This window comes from Pongo abelii, chromosome 1 (assembly GCF_028885655.2).
Source record: "Pongo abelii isolate AG06213 chromosome 1, NHGRI_mPonAbe1-v2.0_pri, whole genome shotgun sequence".
Taxonomy (NCBI): Eukaryota; Metazoa; Chordata; class Mammalia; order Primates; family Hominidae; genus Pongo; species Pongo abelii.
The window spans coordinates 176,956,713-176,964,196 of NC_071985.2; positions in this window are offsets into that span (position 1 = coordinate 176,956,713).

Genomic DNA, 7,484 nt, shown 5'->3' on the forward strand with positions numbered 1-7,484 from the left:
CTGGGAACATTTCCTCTGCTCTTATTTATTAATTTGTTTATATATCAGTATTGCATTCCACCCTACAAAGTATTCATAGCAGCTTACTCAGTATGGCTCTATTAAAATAGTAAAGTATGAATTAAAAATATTTAATATTCAGAAACTAGGACAATATAAATTAGTATAGAAGGTTAAGATCACAGAGAACAATACAACCTCGAAATGGAGATCATAAGGGAAGATACAACTTGAAATAATGAAATTACACAATTCATATCATTAACCAGTAGTCAAAAATGTCATATTCATCCTTATATTTGACTAAGAGTTCATGGAATTATACACAGAACCTGCCACATGATAGAAGTTTTGCGAATATTTCTTGAATGGTGTGAGAAAAATGAGCCTCCAAGAGGTGCAATGATTTGTGAAGGGCACCCAACTGGTTAGCAACAGAGGCCAGGTTCAAGTTCTATGGCTCCTGATCCTAATTCATCGCCCTTTTGAGTGATCACAACTCATACTTACTCAACAGGAGAAACGTACAGTATATGAGGCTTTTTATTTCTGGGATACTTCTATTGAGCTCCCCAACACTCTTGAGAAGTGGGCATTGTTTCCCCATATTACAGATGAGAAGTGACTCACACTAGGTGACACAACTTATAAGGAACATAGTAAGCATTTGAATTCTGGTGCTTTCACTTTATGTCCAGTGTTCATTCCACCATAACCTAGGTCTTTCTCTTTTGCACTGTTCCCAATGTTGCAAAACTAAAAATAAAAACAGAAATGCAGTATTTCCAAATTAGGGCATTAAACATGTATGGGTGATCTGTGAGGTGATATTTTCAACTTCTTATGACAGGGAAAGGAACTCAAGGAAGTCCGCTGGTCAGTAAATCTTGCAGACTCTGGGAATAAATGTCATGATATTTGCTTTAATTAAAGGGCATTTAAGTTCTGAATGTCCACTCAGGGCTGATTTCAGGCTAAGCCTGTGTGTCTTGGTGTGCAGAGCACGTGCAAAGGAGTCAAGAAATGCCCTTGGCCATGTCGCCAGGGCTGCTCAGTGGCTCCGTCAATGCAGCTGTCTCCAACTGGTTATTCCTTTTCTTAAGGACACTGCTGGGGAGGGATGTGCTGATGTGTTTGTGTGTGTGTGTGTGTTTGTGTGTGTGTATTAGTGTGATTTTTTTTCCCCCAATGGCTGTCATGCGTTTTATGATCTTCACAGATGTAAGACTTCACCATGAAGAGAAGGGAGGGGAGAAAGGCTATTATTTGGGAGAGGGGGAGAATAGGTGAAACGGATGGGAGGCAGGAAGCAGAATTGTGTAGATTTAATTGGCCTCGTTTTATAGCAGTTAGCTCTGTTTTCACGGGGTAGCGATGAATAGGCCCATAATGGTGAACTGTTTTTCACTATTATTAGTCCAGGAGATGAAAATTTCATTGTTATTCTTCCTTGGAGCTCAGGAGGCCACTCCAAATATTAACTCATTTTAGCCTCAGGGACTCAGAATTTCAGTGGAACCATTTGAACTTGGCTCAGTTTATAATAATGATCCCGTATGTTTGTAAAGTGATTCAGCTTACAAAGCATTGCACCATCTTATCCCAACTGCTGTTTGAGCTTCAAAATAATCCTACAAAGTATCCAGTGAAGATTATTATTCCCATTTTCTTAACAAGGAAACTGAGGCCCAGGGAAGTTAAATGGATTTCTAGACACACAGGCAATAACAGACTTAGAAAGGAAGAGAAGGACACCACTATTTGCTGATTGTCAACTCTATGCCACCCACTGTGTTGAAAGAAGACTCTAAATCCCAGAGAGAGGTTATATTTGGCCTGAAGTCATTCCATGTAGGACCCGCCAATGACTGCGGGGCTAGAATCAGAAACCGAGCCTGCTTGCCACTAAACTAGTGCTGCCTTCCACAAACTCTCTGTGAATCACAGCCATGGCGCAAGCTTTGAAGGGAAAAAGACCTCGGCATTGATTACCCCAAACCACTGACAAATCAAACATTATGGAAATCAGGACCCACCACTGAATAATAACTCACATGTGTAAGGCACTTGCAAAGGCGCTTTGCAGTGGATGCTTCTTTAACCCTCACAACAATCTTATGAGCTAGATAGTATTATTATTCCATTTCACGAATGAGGAAGAGGAGGCTCAGCAAGGGGAGTAACTTATCTAAGGCCACACAGTTAGTGGGTGGCAGAGCTGGAGTTCTAACACAGCCCTGTCTGACTCTTAAGGAGGGCCCCTGTTTAATTCATGTTTCCCACAGGCTAATTCCTGTTTCAGTTAGGACATTTCTGTGGTCCCATGTCTTAAATTTAACCTACCCCCATCCTACCCTCATAACCTGCAACATAAAGTTCAAACTGCTCAGCCCAAAGTTCAAAATCCTCCAGTTTTTCAAAATCGTCTCCCTTTACCTTTCAGGACACACCTCAGACTCCAGCTATGTGCCAGTGGATGCTTTTTCTCTGACCCTCCTGAGCCCCTGCTGCCATTGATCTTTGATTTTCCAGTTCTTTGTATCTAAAACAGCATTTTCTTCCTGCTTGCTCTTTGAGAATGCTGTTCCTCTTTTAAGGATCACCTTCAATGCCATCAGTTCCAAATACCCTTTTAGGACCCTGGTATTAGGTGTGCTGGACCCTTGTATGCTCTCTTATGGCCCAGATTGTAATGCTTATCTTGTCTCCCTCATCCTCCCCGATCCCGCCTTGAATGACCAGGCAGGGTCTCATTGCTTCATCCTCAGACTGACCATGGTGACTGACACACACTGGGCACACAGTAGGCATAAAATGAGCATTGTCTTTAGATACGCAAACACTGACAAGTACCATAATACGTAAGTGGCTTCGCATCATTCCTGCCCTTGATGTGATAGAACTATTCAGGGCTTTGAAATCAGATAGATCTGAGTTCAAATTCCAGCATACCTACTTCTGCACTACATAACCTTGGGCAATTTCTTATTCGGGCCTCCTGATCTTCAGTTCTGTCCTCTGTTAAAATCATGACAGCGCCACCTTTCTTGCAGAGGCAGTAACTGTGAGATTGAATAAGAGAGAACAAGCATTCAAGACAGTGCTTGGCACAAAGAGAGCGCTTAGGGAATGTTCATTGTTAGGCAGAGCTATTATTATTGTCATAGTTTATAATATCTGCCAGCAATGGGATCGGATTTCCTTTGGACTTAGGTGTGCATGCAATTGTGTTACTTTAGAGTTTACCTCCTTGCCTTGGCTAACACTCTACTCTTCTGTTTCACTTCTGCCATTTCCCATGTTTGTATCACTGTTGCTGGTATTATGTATTTAGAGTTGTGGCTTCGTAAACTGTTTCTTAAAATATTCCTATGCTTTAAGAGGCAGCATATTGGGGAAAGAACACTAGACAGAAAAGAGAAGGGGAGACAGGGAACAGGGGTGGAATCTGTTCCTTAAGAAATCCACTTAACCTCTCTGGGACTTGTTTGTGTTATCTGCAGATTGAGGAATATTTGGCAAGACAGGGTGTAAAATCCCTTAAAGCTTCAATGCACTGCATTTAAAAACCTGTTACTTTCCTATCTTGAGACACCAAAATGCTCTTAGACTTAAAGATGACTATGTATGCAAGTGCATCCCTCCTACCCTCCTTCCCAAACAAACACACACACAAACACAAACACACCCCAAATGCTCTGAGAAAATCCATGGTTTTGTTGTTTGAACATGTTGTTTTCTTTAACCAAGTGGTTGTTTGCAAACGTTTTCTGATTGTAACAGCAGTGAGGGCACCTCTCTTAGAGAAGACTGAGTTCTTTCTCTTTGAAAGATGCTGTTTACTGAAATAAATTCCACCTCCTTCTTTGTTTGGCTTTTTCTTTGTAAACAATCAAAACCAACTGGCAAAGTCGGGGAGCTTGTTTTAGTCCATTGTGGCATCTGGCTTGATTTCTATTTTTTTTTTTCCTCCTAATCTGAAGTACAGACACTATTGTGAGCCCCAAATTCCTTTGCAAGAGGCAATTAGTTCCGTAAGCATTTACCAGTGGTGCACCACGCACCAAGCGCTGTGGGGAAAAAGAAAGATCCTTTTGTTGTTGAGCTTAGGAACAAGGAGGGTCAGGGCTGGGAGGAGCATTAGAAACCATCTAGTCCAGGGTCCCATATGTGTTTTCACAGAACGCTTGTCCCATGAGTAGTGCCTCAGAAAATGCCTAGGTGGCTGATGACGTTGGAAGAAAATAAAAGGTATACATAGCCTCTAATCAGGATTCACAATGCACCTGAGTATATAGAAGTTTCTGAAATTTGCAGTTTAAAAAATTATCTTCAATTTTGCTTAATTCTGAGCCTACCAAATAAATATGATGAGGTAACTTGTGTGCATGTACATGTGCATGTGTAAGCATGTGTGTGTAGGTAACGCTAATTAACCACAGAGTGAATTTGTACCCAGGCATTTTGGATACAAAAACCCCACCCACTCCCTACTTCACCAGCTGTACCTGCTAAAAAGTTGGCAATCGAGGTGGAACCCACCAGCTGCATCTGGCTCACTCGCTTTTGGGGTTTGGCATTTGTAGTCTTAGAACCAGGATGTTTTACATTTTTGAACTATTTACCAACATTTAAAAGTTGGGAGTTTTCTTATAAAAAGCCAAGATTCTTGCAAAATTGGGAGATCTGGCAATACTGGGCCACAATTTATCATGGTGACAGCAGGAACACAGCTGTTCCCCTTGGACAGCACACTGGCTCTCCAGCTCACCACATTCCTGCCCAGGTTGACTCCAGTAGCTGGTGTCATAGGCTTGGTCCTTGTCGGCATTTGAGCTGACAACCCCTGGTTCAAAGCACATCCTAATGAGGCCATATTTTTTCTCCTTGTATTCTCTTGCTTTTCATTCTCAAAAGGTGATTGGTGTCTTTGATGAGGGCATCTTTTGGCAGATGAAACCCAATGGCTTCCTGACATAGATGAACCACTGGATATTACAGTGAAAGAGAAAATATATTAAGAGTGTATTTTGTGTTGACCTGTGTTTTTAGCAAGGATTTCCTTATTTAATCTTCGTAACAAACACAATGTGGGTATTATGATACTACTTTTTGAGATAAATTGAAGCCCAGAGTGATAGGTATAACTTGCCCCAAATTATATAGTTTATAAGTAAAAAAAGCTAGGGTTTGAATATAGAAAATATGCTCTTAACCACTATACTACATTTCATAAAGAATTGTTTTACATAAGCAACATCATTTTATTTTTTGAAACATTTTATTTTGAACTAATTTTAGACTTACAGACAAGTGGAAAAAATAATATAAAGAATTCTGTTATATACCTGTTCCACCTAATGTTAATATCTTAAATAACCACAGTACAATTATCAAGTGATGAAAATGAACATTTGGTACAATATTGTTAACTCAACTACAGGCCTTTTTCTAATTTCACCCATTTTAACACAGATGTTTTTCCCTGTGTGTTCCGGGATCTTATCTAAGATCTCAGATTGCATCCAGCTGTTATTTCTCCTTTGTCTCTTCCAGTTTGCAGCAGTTCTGCTTTCCCTGTCTTTCATGAGCTTCACAGTTTTAATAAATACTGATTAGGTATTCTATAGAATGTCTCTCAATTTGGGTATGTCTAGTATTTTCTCACGATAGGAATGAGGTTATACATGTTTTTAGCAATACTAAGAAAAAATGTTGTGTTCCTCTTACATCTAGGAGTTTATGCCATTGATTTGTATTATTGCTGGTAATGTATTTTTTTCTTGAAACACAGAATAATTCCTGCATTTTTTAAAAAATTTTTTTGCTGGTAATGTATTTTAATCACTGGGTTAAGTTGGTGTCTGCTGGGTTTCTCTACTATAAAGTTACCATTTTTTCTTTGCAGTTGATACATTTCTTGGAAAAGATAATTGGAAATTATGAAAATCTTCTTTCTCCTCAAACTTTTGTCTACTAATTTTAGCCTCTTTTCGTTGACTTTATCTGCAACATTGTGCTTTTATTGCTTTTAGAAAAAGAATTACAAAATGAATAGAATATACTAGAAGATTATAGTAAGAATCAAGATTTTACTGCAAAATATTTGAAAGCAACTTCTTTACTTAATAATAAATATTGCCTTTGATTTCATAATGGAGCTAACATCATGATTTCACATGAATAAATTTTGAGACTGTGAGCAAACACTTATAGTTCAGAATCTATTTTCTTATTTTTAATAGGGACAACAATAATAATTGAAAATATTGCTGCAGAAATAGAAAGTCATTAAGAGTAGATGCTCTAGTCAGACTACCTGGGCTGCGAAGCGTGAAAATGTCACTCACTAACTATGTGTCTTTTAGTAGGTTATGTAACTAGTTATGCCTCAGTTTCTCATGGAACCAATGTGAAGCTTAAATAAGATAATAGATGTCAAATACTTAGCACAGTGCCTGGCATATAGTAAGTGATTGACTTACTATATATTCATATATACAATATATTCATATATACAATATATGTATATATTGTATACAATATATTGTATTATATAATGTATATAATGTATATATTGTATACAATATATGTACATATATGTATATATATACAATATATGTATATATGTATATATATACATATATGTATATATGTATATATGTATACAATATATGAATATACATATATATACAATATATGTATATTCATATATACAATATATTCATTAAATTTGAATTTAATGTATTCAACCACTAACCTTAGATGTAACACTTAAGAAATATAAAGGGTCTGAAATTTTTCCCTACTTGCAAAGTAATACTGGTTACTCTGCCAGTTTCATGGATGCTGACAGAAGTCACAAGACTCTGGGACCAGAGACAAAGGACTTTTACCCATCATACAGCAAACAGCATGAGCTTCTTGTTCTCATTGGCAACGCTTGTCTTCCAAATACCGTGAGGGCGATATAGAGTGGCCCACATAGCGGGGTTTCTTCACTAATGAGGAATCCTGAGCTTGGGAAATCTTTCTCTTTTATATTGGAAAGCAAAAATCCTGCTCTCTACTCCAGAGACACCACCTCTGTCTTCTGAGGTTGTTTACTATATAAGTATCCTTGAAAACATAGCCCAGAACAAAAGATGTCAGTGCCTTTGCTCAGAAGATACGTGGAAATGGGAGAGAACCTTGGAGAACTGTCTCCTAACAGCACTGAGCAATGTTTGATGCTTTCTTTGTAAAACAGCAAATTGATCTGTAGGGATTTTTACCAGCTTTCCAGAAAAGGACAGAAATTAGTCTATTTAGTTAATTCTATAATGACTCCTGGTTTCTTAAGACTCTTCATTTCATTTGCTACTGTATTTCAGCTTCTGTAGAGCTTTCCAGTATATAAATCCTACATTAATGCTTTTTTTCCTTCTAACAAGGCAATATAAGATTCCAACCACTGATTCTAGTCTGATTCTTAATTGTGTCTC